Consider the following 13,964-nt stretch of genomic DNA (forward strand, 5'->3'; position numbering starts at 1 on the left):
GGATGGGGAGGTGAGCTCTATCCTCTCCCTGGAAGAGAGGGCTGGCAGCAGCTCTGAGCACAGACACGGTGGGGGCTGCACGGGAGGGGCTCATCTGCTGAAGGTAATTGCCCTGCTGCTTCACATCGTTCCTCCCTGCCCTTTGTGATGAGGAGAGAGCAGGCCTGGCGGGTCTGCAGGGAAGGTCGTGTTTGTGTAGGATGCTGTGTTCTTCCCGTCCCCGTTCTCTCATGCCCTGTGGACACATTTCCTTGGAGGCTCTGAGGTAAGCAGAGGGGATTGGTGGGGGGAGAAGAGCGCTCCAGGGTCAAAACCATCTGTGGCTACAGATATTTCTCTCTCCTTTTTTTCCAGTCTGCTTTCTCCAGGCCCAATACCATTCATCTATCTCTGTTTCTCTCTGTTAGGGTCAAAATATCTCCTCAAGGACTCCTGAGCCAGAGAGGGGTTCCCTGTCTCTGCAGAGCCCACACTGTGTACAAGTAAGAGGCACAAGCACGAAGGTGAGGGTAAAGGCAGTCCTCAACATCCCTCACAAGTGCCCTGCTATCAGAGAATCCCAGAATGGTTTGGATTGAAGGGACTTTAAATCCCATCCATTTCCCACCCTCTGCCTTGGGCAGGGACACCTTCCACTATCCCAGACTGCTCCAAGCCCTGTCCAGCCTGGCCTTAGACACTTCCAGGGCTCCACAACTTCTCTGGGCAACCTGTGCCAGGGCCTCACCACCCTCACAGGGAAGAATTTCTGCCCAATATCTAATCTAAATGTAGCCTTTTAGGTCTTGTGGCTGGGTTGATTTGGGCAGCCAAATCCCACACATTATCCCCAGAAATGAGGGAGTTCAGTGTGTCCAAACAGCCCAGCCTGGGGGAAGAACTCAGGCCTCTTCTTGGGTAATTTCTGGCTACAGGATGGTCAGGCCCTCTGTACTGTAATAATTAGCAGGCAGATCCTGCTGACTTGGGAAACTCATCTGAGGTTTTGTTTGTGTGTTTGTTGTTTTTATGAGAAGGTCCATATGCCTTTCACATTTTGTTATTTTCAGAGAGTTGATGATCTGAGGAACAGAATGAAGAGTTGACATTGCCTGTTGTTTTCCTGGCCTGCTGTAAGTAGCAGATGTAGGTTGGTCGAAGGGCTACAGCTCATTACTTTATACTGGGGAAATTTGATGAGTTTTATTGCAAAGGCATTAGGGCAGCTCATGACAGCCCTCGACCCAGGGAGAAAAGAGAAGGCTTTGTACCTGGCAGGTACTGATCATCCTCCAGCACCCCTTCATGAGCTGGAGCCTATCCAAGAGGCAATATGGGAATTTCTGTATGTAGTTAAACTTTATGAGACTGCCTGCCTGAATATATGTGTGTGTGTGTGGACTGGAACGAGAATCTCCAGCACAATACTTAGTAAAAATCCAGTTTCACCAGTGGGATAAGGGAGATCAAGCACAAACTGAATATGATCCTCGGGTCTGCCCCTACAGCTCAGCCGTTGTGTTTATGGCAGGCACAGTAACTGCTCACACACCTGGTTTATGATTTACCCTGCAACCCTCAAGCTGACCTGGATTTTCCGAATCAGAACATTGTTTTAAATCTAAAGATAACAATGCCTAGTAATCCAAGTGTTTGCTGGTCTCTGAGGCACTTCTAGTGTGGTGCTGCCTTCTTTCTAGGGGATGGATATCCTTTCTAACAAGCAGTGCCTTTTGCATCTGATGGTTCCTCTGAAATGTGTGCTCACTTAGGATGTTTAGGAAATGGGGAATAGAGCTTGAGCCACCACTTTATCAGCAGAGAACACACTACTCAGCTCTAAGTGCTTGCTAAGTCCGTCCTGTCTTTCAGCACTTTCCTCCTCCTGCTGAATAATCCATATTTAGTGTTGTTTTTATCAGGTTTTTGAGATTACGTCTCCCTCCCCTTTGAGAGCTGAGCTTCCCATAAGTGAGAACAAGCACAAGCCTCATTTTATATCTGTTTTTAACCTAAAGAGGCTGCAGCTTCAGAGTTTTGGGAGTCCTCTTGGGATCCTATTTATGAACCCCACTGACATGATCCTTAGAAATCTTCCCTTTCTTATTTCTGGCCACACTTGCCAGTGTTGACCTTCCATTTACTCCATCCCTCTACTGTCATGATGTCTCCTGGATCTTGCTCAGCCTTTGCACCTGTTTTCCACACTTATCCCACTTTGAACTAATCTGCTTCAAACACAATTGAGCAGAGAATTCATCAGAAAGAACCACAAATACCCCACGCAGCATCAATGACTGTAATAGATGTTTGTATTGGTCCCTGAGTCATCTTGTGGTTTGTAGGTCATTTCCTCAGGTATGATATTCTGGTCTTCCTGGTACTGATGATGCCTTTTATCTCTGTGCCTCAGGCAGTTTGGACAGAAATGATTCCATGTTTAGCAGCAGCATGGTAGAGGCAGTGTTAACTGCAGCCATCCCACGGCTGATACTGAGAATTCCTCCAGTAACCTCCCTTCAGTTCGCTTGTTCCATCAGTACAACATGCTCTCATCTCCATTTTAGACAATTTATTATCCTCCTTACAGCACTTGTCTCATCCCTCTGTTCTCCAGTTTCACCAGAAATGTTGGATGGCAACATATCAAGGGTTTACCTAATATTTGGATAAAGCAGCCTGGTACAAGAGCCTGACACTTCTATCCAGACTGAAGTTTGTTCCCTGTGTCACACTTTGCCACAGCTGTCTCTACTTTACCCAGTGTTTCTGCAGAAATTTGTATAATATTGATAATGCTGTTATGAGCCTATGAGTGCTCAAGTTGTTTTTTTCTCATTAAATAAAGCCACTACATTTTGCTTTTCCCCAAAGTATCAGTTTCAGTGCAATAAATCTTATCAGCAGATTTGCAGTTCCATGTGCTACTTCTTTCAGCATTCAGCGCTGGACTGACATTGCTCCTTCTCTGCTCAAGCACATTCACTATTTCAGTTTTAATTGGGTTGGTGAAATGAATATTTCTCCTTGAGGGACCACTGCAAATTCTGTGTTCTGGGTGTTGGTCTCTTTGCCCAGGGAACAAGGGACAGGACAAGAGGAAATGGCCTCAAGTTGCACCAGGGGAGGTTCAGATTGGATATTGGGAAAAATTTCTTCATGGGAAGGTTTGTCCAGCCCTGGCACAGCTGCCCAGGGCAGTGGTGGAGTCCTGATCCCTGGAGGGATTGAAAAGCTTGGTGCATGTGGCACTTGGGGACATGGGGCAGTGGTGGCCTTGGCAATGCTGGGGGAATGGTTGGACTTGATGATCTCAGAGGACTTTTCCAGTCTTAATAATTCTGTGACTCTCTGTACTAAATGCATCTAAAAAGATGAAACTTTACCTTTTTACTCACTCTGTATTCAACTTCTATCTTGACCATACAGAGCTGCCTTCGATTTCTGCAGTCAGGAGCATCTCTGCAGCACGTCTGCTGTCACTGAACTTGTGTGGGGAGATTTTCCTGGAACAGGCTCAGGTATACACAGAATGGGCTTAGAATTCCAGACTGGTTTGAGTTGGACTGTACCTTAAATCCCATCCAGTTCCACCTCCTGCCATGGACAGGACACCTTCCACCATCCCAGGCTGCTCCAAGCCCTGTCCAGTCTGGACTTGGACACTTCCAGGGATCCAGGGGCAGCCACAGCTTCTCTGGGCACCCTGTGCCAGGGCATCCCCACCCTCACAGCCAGGAATTCCTTCCCTTTATCTACCCTGAATTTTACCTGGTGTTGGTTTATTTCTTCCCAGCAGAGGAAAGCTCAAGGAGCTGCTTCTGAACCTTCCCAGCTGAAGGAGGGAGGACTTTCTAGAAAGGATGAAAACCATTTAAACTTTTGCCAGGTTAGTAGCATTTTCCAAGCTAATTTCACATGGCAGTGTCAGGCTCAGAGCATGTCACAGGCATCAGGGCTGGAGTCTTAAAGATGCTTCAGGATGCTGGCACCACCCAGACCCTGCACCTCTGCCAACAAACCCAGTGTGTCCTCAGATTTTGGGGGTGCCTTCTGTGAGGATGGGATTTCCCCCACTGTCATTTCTTTCCCACACAATACTAAAAAAGGGGAATTCTCTAAGCATGGAAAACAGCTTCAAACTGGAAGTGAAATTCAAATTTCTTTCTCCATTTAATTTATGCCTGAGTGCAAACAGCATTTTACAAACACACAGAATTTGGTTGCATTTGGGGACAGTTTCACATGGCCAGTGAAAAATCTGTCCTTTATCCAGAGATTCCCTTGCTAGGAATTTTTAAGCCTTCCCTACAAAGAATTAGGACACCAGAACATTTCAAAGCACAGGGCTCAGGGATTGTTTGAGAAACCCCTGGAGCAGTGTTTGTTCCCCTCTGAAACAGGTGAGTCATTCTGCTTGATATTAAAAATATATTAAAAAATCCTCCCCACACACAAACCAACCCCGAGGCCCACGATTAACATGAGGTATTTCACCCATGTGGCTGGAGTAAGGCAATGTTTTAACCAAATAAAACCATATTCTTGCAATAGGAAGTATTTAATTATCTTTGTAAGGGACAGTAGTGTTACTTCTACCTTTAACAAAGGGTTTGTTCTGCAAAAACTTTTTCCCAGGCTTTGTTCTGAGAATATATATAAGTGTTGGCAGGACCAGTGACCCATGGAGCTGTAATGCAGTGGGTTGCTATAAAACAGGGGAGAGAAATCCAAAGTTTTATTCTGGCAGCCTTAGTGGAGGTGAAACCAGGGAGTCTGAGAGTGGGAGCTATGGGGATTTTGTAGGAAAAAAATCCCCACTTGTAATTTTCCCATTAGGAAATATGCTGTAAAAAGGTAATTTTTAAAAGATCTGGAGGAAACCCTTATTTTTGCCCAATTTATTAAGGTTTTCCCTGCTTCACTTCAAAAGAGGAAAATGAGTTATTTCGCATATTTCTTTTAAATGTTTTTTCCCTGGAAAACATTTAAAATATAGAGAATTACTTGTGTTCCTTTCTCAGGGAGAAGGTTAAAAAGTGAAAGGTTTGCATTTAAATATGAAAAGCAAAACTTTTAAAAGCAAGATTGAAGCAATTTAAAAAATACAAGGCCTTTAAAAAGCAAAGCACTCTCTCATATATGTAGTTTTTAAACATCACTCACTCTTGGGGAGAAGTCACTTCTTTAAAAAGAGAAAGAGAAATGTTTCTAGCAATCTTATATTTAGATGCTCAATTTTTTAAATAAAGCCTTTCATTTTGAATTAAAATATCCCTTTTAGCTGAAAAAAAATTACTTTCAGATAAAACTTGCCTTCGATAAACCTCAGATTTTCAATTAAGTAACTTCAAAGTTTGTTCAGTTTAACTATTCAGGGTATAAAATACAGAGTAGTGAAATTGAGGGTGGCAAATTTGACCTCAAAAATTTGCTAAAACCTCTGCACTTTTCCTTCCAGGCTATTTAAATAAATTTAAAAAGCAAAAACAAAAGAGTTTTTCTCAGAGAAATGTGAGTGAAATGTGAATGGTGACAGGGAGAGATGTTGTAGGAGGTGCTGAACCTGCTTAATCATCTTTGGTTCAGATTTTCACAGGTTTCACGAGGTTTTATTTAATGTTTTTGCCTGTTGTTTCAAAAGCAAACCAATGAGACTGAGATGGAGGGGGCCTAAATCAGGAGGCTTTATCAAAGAGATGATTTTGCAGTGCTGTGTTTCTCTCTCCCCTGATGTGTCTCTGACATCTCTCCATCACCAGAAGAGAGGGGGCTGCACCTCTGAGCCTCCAAGGAAAAGGTGAGTGCCCACTTTGCACATCCTATTTTGTGCTAAATGGTATCCTAAACACAACTACGGTGGCAATTAAAATAATGAGATACATAAAAGACACCTGCTTTAAATAAATACAGTAATCTGCCCAAAGCTCCCTGAGTGGGCTGGTATTCAGCAAGAACCTGCAACAAACCTACCCTTAACAACATAATCATTAAAGAGCAGAAACCTTCCCTTCTAATCCCCCTCATACAGGACAACATGTGGATGTTAGCATATTTGGACTGCTTTGCATTCCTTCTTGCCTGCTTTTGAGAACATACTACATTTTAAAACTTGTTGGGTTCTTTCATGTTTTATTTGACCCTATGTAATTGCATTCCTGAAGGAATAACAGGCTCCCACAGTGATTTATACCCTGTATTAAATGTCAGTTTTGAAGAGACACAGTTAGCAGTTTGGTTTAACCTCCTGCCTTCCTATGGAAGTTCAAAACTGAAGTGGAGCTCAGGATCCAAGGGGAAAAGAAAAAAAAAGATTAAAAAAAAGGCAAAAAAAGAGATGAAAATGGTCTCAGAGCTTAGAGGCAGCGTGGAAAGAGATGTATGTGTTCCTGGCCCCGCACCTTTGGAAGCCACCGGAATGAGATTCCACAAAGCCATCTCTATTTTTAACTGTAATTTGTGTACTTCATGGCTGCCCTTGACCACTGGGGAAGGCTGTAAATTAGCCCTGTGAAAGGCTCTGCTCTCTCCAGGCAGGAACTGCAGCCTCTCCAAAAACAGGCCAGGACATTTTCCCTGCAAAGTCAACCGGAGCAACCACCAAACCAACCCCCGGTGGGTTTGGCTTGTGTCCCAAAAAGAAGGTCAGCAAAATAAATTGTCCTTGTAATTAAGAGTTGCTCCTTTGTTTTTATGTGTTTAACTGTGCATAAATAGCAAAGCAGGATAGGTATGTTATTGCTGTTTTAAATATTTCATTCCCTTTGTAGACTTCCTTACGACACTGTTAGCAACTGCTTAATCATACCTTATGACCTAATTAGGGGAGATCCAGTTAAATAAATCTTGATGTAATCGTATATTCTTGATGTAATGGTGCTCTGATGGCTGCATTTTATGTGCATGTGGCCATTTAAATGTAAAAGTAAATGCAGCCTGTGTAGAATCTGACACAGGACTTTAATGATCATCATCTTTAAAATCACTGGTGAAACAAGTCACAAGGAGGCTTCTTCTAATTGAGAATACACTACATAAAAAACCTATTTCCTATTCCCAGGAACTGAATATCTTGGTGAGCACTGTCCTTGGCAAAGGTATTTAAATTTTGTAGGATCAGGCCAGGGTGGTTGTTCTGACACAGGCAGACAACTGTAGTTTTCAGCTGAAGTAATTCAGAGCATTTCCATTGCCTTTGGAGCTTCACTTGCCATCAGATGAATGTTGAGTCCAGCTCTGATCTGCTGTTTGCCAGGTAGGAAGGCTGACAGAGATCTTTTATTTTGAAGTGAAAAAAAAATATAGGTGACCATGTTTTCTTGGGATTGGATTTATCTTGCCAAAGACAGGTGTCTTAAAGTCATGGAATAAGTTGCCCTCTGGAAATGCATCTCTCTGCTGGGTATTCAGGGAGCTAAAATGACTGGCTCAGACCCGAGGCTGCCTCTCAGGCGGATAGAGTTAGGTAAGATGAATCCTGCCATGTGAAGTGCACAAGGTATTGTGTATCAGCTCCCTGACTCCTGGCTGTGCTGCCAGATCACTGTAAATGTTTGTGCCTGGCTGGGAGAGACCTGGGATAGGCTCTTCACCAGCTAAATCCAGCTGGAAGACAAGAATTTCATGTTAATGGGAGGGAACAAGCTCTTGGGATGCAGTTAACATCTGGAGTATAGGATGAGATATGGCTGTCATGGCTTTAGATGGCAGAATGAGAGATATGTGTTCCTGCACTTGGAATCCCAGACTGGTTTGGGTTGGAAAGGACCTCAGAGACCATCCCATTCCACCCCCTGCCATGGGCAGGCACCTTCCACTCTTCCAGGTTGCTCCAAGCCCCATCCAACCTGGCCTGGAACACTTCCAGGGATCCAGGGGCAGTGGTCACATTTTGGCATCAATAGAGGGAAGCAGCCCTATGTAATGGGATTATTCCTGATGATTTTGTCATTCCAAAGTCAAAGGATCAAGTCTCACAGGTGGACATCTGTGCTTCATGGTTGGTGACTTTTGTGGTGATGATGTAGGGTTTTACCCTGGGTGAAAATCTGCCACCCTCCCTGGTTGGTCGATTCAAGCAGGAGGTTACCCAATATCAGAAAAAAAAAGGGATTTTAAATCAGTGTGAGTAGAGAAAATAAAACCCTAATCAGCATCAATATATCAACATGACTTTACTTGAAGGCATCCAGCCCTACAGACAAGACTTGGTCTCAGTAGTAATAATTAGGAGTTAGAGAACCTACTGATGATTATCTCCTGAATTTCTCAAATCTTTTGAAAAATATTACTATTTTTCAGACATTTGAGACTCTAAAAGCTGAAACACCAGCAGATGGAGACAAACCCTGTTATCAGACCAGCCCAGTGGAGCAGGACCTGTAGGATTTGCAGCTTTTCCATGGGGAGCTGAGGTGGAAACCAAAAGGAAGAATATCTTTTATGAAATGCTGAGTGCTATTGTTGTATGCTCATGTTTAATCACATGAACTTAAGGAGAAAAGAAGTTCTCTTAAAAATATCTCTTTGTACTAAATGCATTTTTGGCCTGAAATAAAATGTTCCATTTGTTTTTGGTGGGTTACATATGCATGGGGATGTGTGTATGCATAAATCCCTTTAGAAATGTAATAATGCAAACAGTTTCAAAAATTCATTTCAGGTGAACAATGAGAACATCTTTAAAAAGGTTCATACAAATATTCTTGCCTTTTTCTGATTTTGTTTTTTTTTCTTCTATGGAAGGTAAATAGCAGCTGGGCTTGACACAATAAACCTTTAGGCCTGACCACCCTAAAACTGTGTTTTCTGATGACTGGGATAGCTACTTGAAACATTTTAATCAGATTGGATTACAATGGCTGTTCTCAAGTACAATGGTAACCCAGACCTTCACAGGCAAGGTAATTTATTGCCATTTGAAAATAAATTAAAATAATGAAGACATTGCATCATAAAACTTTATCAAATATAAATGGCAGAAGATATTGTGCCTCACGTTGACTAACTTTGCTTTGCAGATGAAGCACAAAAAAGTCGTAAGTTGGTCCAGAACCATTTTGCTTCCATGAAATGCCAAAAGAAGATGTTTCCTTGCTGTCTGTATCATCTTTTCTTCACTGGCCAGAGAGGTTGGTTTATTCCTCCATTGTCCTTTGCATTGGAGGTGAACTGGAGGGGTTGACACAACTGGTATGAGCAGAGCTGAGATTCAACATCCAAACCCACCGCGTGCTGTGGGGTTGTGGGGTTGTTGTCTTACCTGGAGAAAAGGTTTTGAACAGAGTGCAAACACATCATTTTTACAGCATAAACCACAACAGAAAGCATGTGCAGGGGCATAGGACTGTAAAAATCGTCCTTTCCTTAATTGTCTAAAAATGAATGAAAGTGGATGCCTTCAAATGCACTGCAGCCATAGATAAAACCAGCAGTAATAATCTCAAGGAGGGCTCAAGGAAAACTTTCTCTTTCCTTCCTTTGGAACAAACATATTTTTGATCATTTTGACCAGTATAAATATAGACCACCAGAAAAAGGAGCAAAGAGGACCTTGAGAGATGATCTATCCCTCTACCCCAAGGCAAGATTTGCCAGGTCTGAGCCATTCCTGGTGTCAGTTGAGGCTGTAGCTCCTTGACTAATTTACTCCAGTTCTCACCTGTCCTTCCTCTTAGGAAACGTGTCTAATGCTTGACCTATATCCTCCTTGCTGCAATTTAAACCCATTATTTCTTGTCTTATACCCAGTGGACACGGAGAACAATTTATTACCTTCCTATCTGCAACAACCTTTTACATAGTTGAAGGCTGTTATCATGTCTCCCCCTCAGTCTTTTCTTCTCTAGACTAAACAAACCCAATTCTTTCAATCTTTCCTCATAGGTCATGTTTTCTAGACCCCTGATCATTTTTGTTATGGAAATAAACATCCTTTAAATCAAGTTCTGTGAATCAATCTTGTGTGGAAAGGAAGGGAAACAGAGAGGTTAGAGTTAGCATTGGGAACAGGAATCTGGTGGTGAAAGAAGTGAATTTTCTGAGGTCTTCAGAGAGTACAGCCTTCCATTCTTCTTTGGGTTTAGGAAGTATATTGAACACAATTTTGTTTCCCCAACTTTCTTGGGAAACACTTTTACCTATTTGCCACCAGAAGGAAGACAGTATTTTATTCCCACAGGCTGTGGGGACAGTGGTTTCTGGAAAAGCAGAGAACAAATTACCAGAGAGTAATTTGAAATTGTATGGTATGTCCTTCATGCAGACTTTCTAAAATCAGCTTCCCTGCAGTGATATCAACCCTTGTTCTCCAATAAGTGACATAGATCATCCCCAAAAAGTGGTTTAAAAGTGCTTCATAACTCCAGGACATTTAACGCAATCAGAGATTCAGCACAGAAGATGCTGATGAGTTTTTGATTGTAAATTATCCTTTTTTACATGGGCTGCTCAGAGAACATTGGAAATAACCAGTTCAACTGTTTCAGCTGCAAAAACCATCCAAGGCATTATCATTGGATGGGCATCCTGGGCCTTTTTGCTTTGCATCTACTGTTTTGAGGTTGAGAGAAGGTGGATCTGATGCCTCCTACAAAAGTTTCATCTGTTCTGTACAGTCACTGTAAGCTGGATCCTGAGCACTCAAGAATTAGGGAGTTTAGGAGATAACCAACTTAAAAACTGGGGCTGCAGAGGGATCCAGAAGCTCCCTGTGTTTAACCTCCTTTCCATCCTTAAAACATCAAGGGCTAAGCTGAGGTTATTTTAGGTGTTTAACTAAGCCTGGGATTGGGGAGGACTGTGCTGCTGGTGCTTCTAGGCAAGCACAGCCTGCAGCAGCTTTTTGTTTGTGCTGGTTCTGATGGTTGATGCTTTGACTCACAACTTCCCTGTTCCTCAGAGGTAAGTGTGAAGCTGTGGTAAATCTAGTTTCAGATCAAAGACACTGCAGCCATGTGATGTAAAACATTCAAACAATCACTTTTCTTTAAAAAAAAAAAAAAGTTCTTCTGAAGGCTTTATGCTGGGTTCAGATATCACCTGTCTTCCCACAGGCTGTATAAATAGGAAAGCCAGCAGGAGCACCAGGCTGCGTGCTTTGGCAGTTGAGAGAAATGCTGTGTGCTCACATCTGATCCAGATTCCTCACGAATGGACATGCCCTTATTGTTCAGCTTGCAGAACAAGGAATCTATAAACAGGGGATATCATAAAATTTTAGAGAGAGCTGAAAGTCCAAGAGCATCTGAAGCTGGGTGCACTGATGCACCTTGAAAAGAGTTCAGGTAAAGAGACAGAGCGCAAGAGCCACAGAAAGACAAATTTCAGTCCTTGTGGAGGAGATGCTGACAAGGTGAGAAGCTTCCTGCTAGCTAGCATGTGTTTTGTGAAGAAACTTCCCAATGTTCTCTCACTGGGAACAACACTGATTTGACCTGTCAGACACGTTACATGTCTGATCAAGATAGCTGAGAGTTCTAACACTACAGCAGAGATCTAAAATAAACATAGTGCAGTGAGAAAAATGCTTTTTGCTCTGCACAGTTTACTGGGAATGTTCTTCCATTTGCTGCCCAAAAGTAAAGGCTCTCTTGTCTTCCAGAGCCAGACTCATCCTCTGAGCAAAGTGCAGGATGTCAGGGACAAAACTCTGGCTCAAGTGAGACAGTTTTGGTCTTGAGATGCCAGTAAGCACATCCATTCCAAAAAGGAGTTTTGGTTTGGTTAGACTGGTCATCCTGATGGGATGGTATTGTAGAATGAGCCAAGGAAAGGTTCTGGTTTTAAATATACTTATTTTTACAAATTTCTGAGAAACTCTTACCTCAGCTAGTTGTAAGTGGTGTTGTAACAGAACCAGTCTGAAATCCACTGGAGACAGGCTTCCAGCATCAGATCCAGTACTAAAAGTTACACTTGTGAGATGGTCTCCATGTAATTTCTCCCATATGGGCCCTAAAACCCCAGATGCTCTAAGAAGTGTTTAGGACCCTGTAAGACACAAGGCCATCACTAATTAGCAAAGACCCCAAGCACGTGTTTAACTTTAGGCATGTGCTTTTCTTTCCCAGGAGTCCATAGAATTAAGGACTTTAAGTGAGTGGGTTTAGGGATATGCTTAAAGCTAAGCATGTGTTTAGTTGCTTTCTTGTGCTCTGGCTTTATTTGTTTTTACAGGAATAAGAGAAATGAAAGATCTTATTACAGATCAAACACAAATAAATGTCCAAGACACAGCAGGGAGGCTTTAGGTCTTGGTTTGGAGCCCAGTGAAGTCAATGGAAAAACACCCCAACACCTCAGCGGGCTTTGGAGCAGAGTCCTCAGAGGATCCACGAAGAACCCACAGCAGAAACCTGTTGAATGCCTCATGTTTCCTTGCAAGGTTCCCTTATCTTGTATCCAGATGTTGCTAACAAGGGTTTTTATTAGCTGCTGAGAAGTACAAGGGCAGCGATTTTTCAAGTCCTAAAATCATGCACGTATAGATGAAATAGAAACAGTTTGTTCTGCAGCAGTAATTGTGGTCTGTGGAGCTGTGAGTGTATTTCAAAAGTTCCCCAGTTCTTATTATAGAATCCTAGAATGGTTTGGGTTGGAAGGAACCTTAAAGAGCATCTTGTTCTATCCCCTGCCATGGGCAGGGACACCTTCCACTAGCCCAGGTTTCTCCGAGCTCTGTCTAATCTTGCCTGGCACACTTCCAGGGATGGGGCAGCCTCAGGTTCTCTGGGCATCCTGTGCCAGGGCCTCCCCACCCTCACAGGGAAGATTTTCTTACTAATCTCTAATCAGACCCTGCCTTCTGTCAGTTTAAAGCCATTCTCCCTTGTCCTGTCGTTCCATGCCCTTGTAAAAAAAACATGTGTTGGTCCCACTGATCTCAAAGTGTTTGTTCTGTCTTTCATGAAGTGCAGTGAGGCAAGTGTTGTCACACAGTTCCTAGGGAAAATGTTGCCTCTTTGTAGAGGGAGAGGTTTACACAACAGGAAGAGCAGGTTCCTTTGAATAGCACTTCTCTTTGCTGCCTTTAGATCTCTGCAGTGTGCACAGCAACACCTGACTTACTCATTTGGATTCTCCTTTTAGGTGTGCAGGGAAATAGCCACTGCTTGAGAACAATCTGATCTATTTTTGATGTTCATTTCAGGATGATGCTGAAGGCGTCTCTTGATCAATTGAAATTCCACCCATACAGCTGGATTTTGATCCTTTGGTTGAGGTTGGAGCTTTTTTTACTTCTTCAGAGACTGCCCTAACCAAGGTCAGCAGAACTGCCTGAGCCACCAGCCATCACCCAGCAGGGAAAATGATCATGTGCTGTCTTGCCAGGCTTGTTATGAAGGCAGGTGTCATTAGAAGGTGTTTCTGCCTCCTCCTTCTCCTCCTCACAAGTCATTTGGGTCACAGCACCAGAGCCATGGGACAAGCCTTGTCCGAGCTGGGGAGCAGAGTGCCCACCACGAGTCTCTGCAGAACGGGTAAGCAGTTAACCCTTGCTAAGCTGCTGTTGCTTCTGCTGCTTTTACTACCTGTGTTTACCAGGTCAGACTGACACTGGTGTGCAGGGATGTGCCATGGCCACGTCAGATCACCCAGCCAGAGTCTCAGGAGGGTGCTTTGGCTGCCGGGACACGCTGATGTCACTGCACTGCCTGTGTTTGCCTGTCTTTGCTGGGTCAAAGTGACACTGATCCACCACGATGAGTTATGGTCACAACTTCATTTGGCTCTGTCACTCCAGGACTTGCTTTCCCATCAACAAAAAACTTCTGGTGGCATCCACTGGGAGTAGCTCTGGGATTTGGTGTGCTGGGAAAGGCTCCTGTACCAACTGCTAGCACAAGGGAGTTGTACTGTTTGAAATTTAATAAAGGAGAATAAAATTATATTTGCAGTTTGGATGCCCACTGGGCGAGCCCCACAAAATCCCTTTGATGTTTTACTCATGTTTGGTATCTTGATCTTTAACTGAGATCTCATTT

The 13,964-nt window shown here is 43.2% G+C and overlaps 1 long non-coding RNA gene across 1 annotated transcript; it reads left to right on the forward strand.

The window, feature by feature from the left end:
* Window positions 1–3,779: 3,779 nt before the first annotated feature.
* On the forward strand, window positions 3,780–9,114 carry LOC134550663 (uncharacterized). Its single transcript, XR_010080389.1, has 4 exons — window positions 3,780–3,868; window positions 5,624–5,779; window positions 8,281–8,882; window positions 9,000–9,114. It is a non-coding gene; the product is annotated as an uncharacterized LOC134550663 (long non-coding RNA).
* Window positions 9,115–13,964: the final 4,850 nt, after the last annotated feature.

Source organism: Prinia subflava, chromosome 5, assembly GCF_021018805.1.
Source record: "Prinia subflava isolate CZ2003 ecotype Zambia chromosome 5, Cam_Psub_1.2, whole genome shotgun sequence".
Lineage (NCBI taxonomy): Eukaryota > Metazoa > Chordata > Aves > Passeriformes > Cisticolidae > Prinia > Prinia subflava.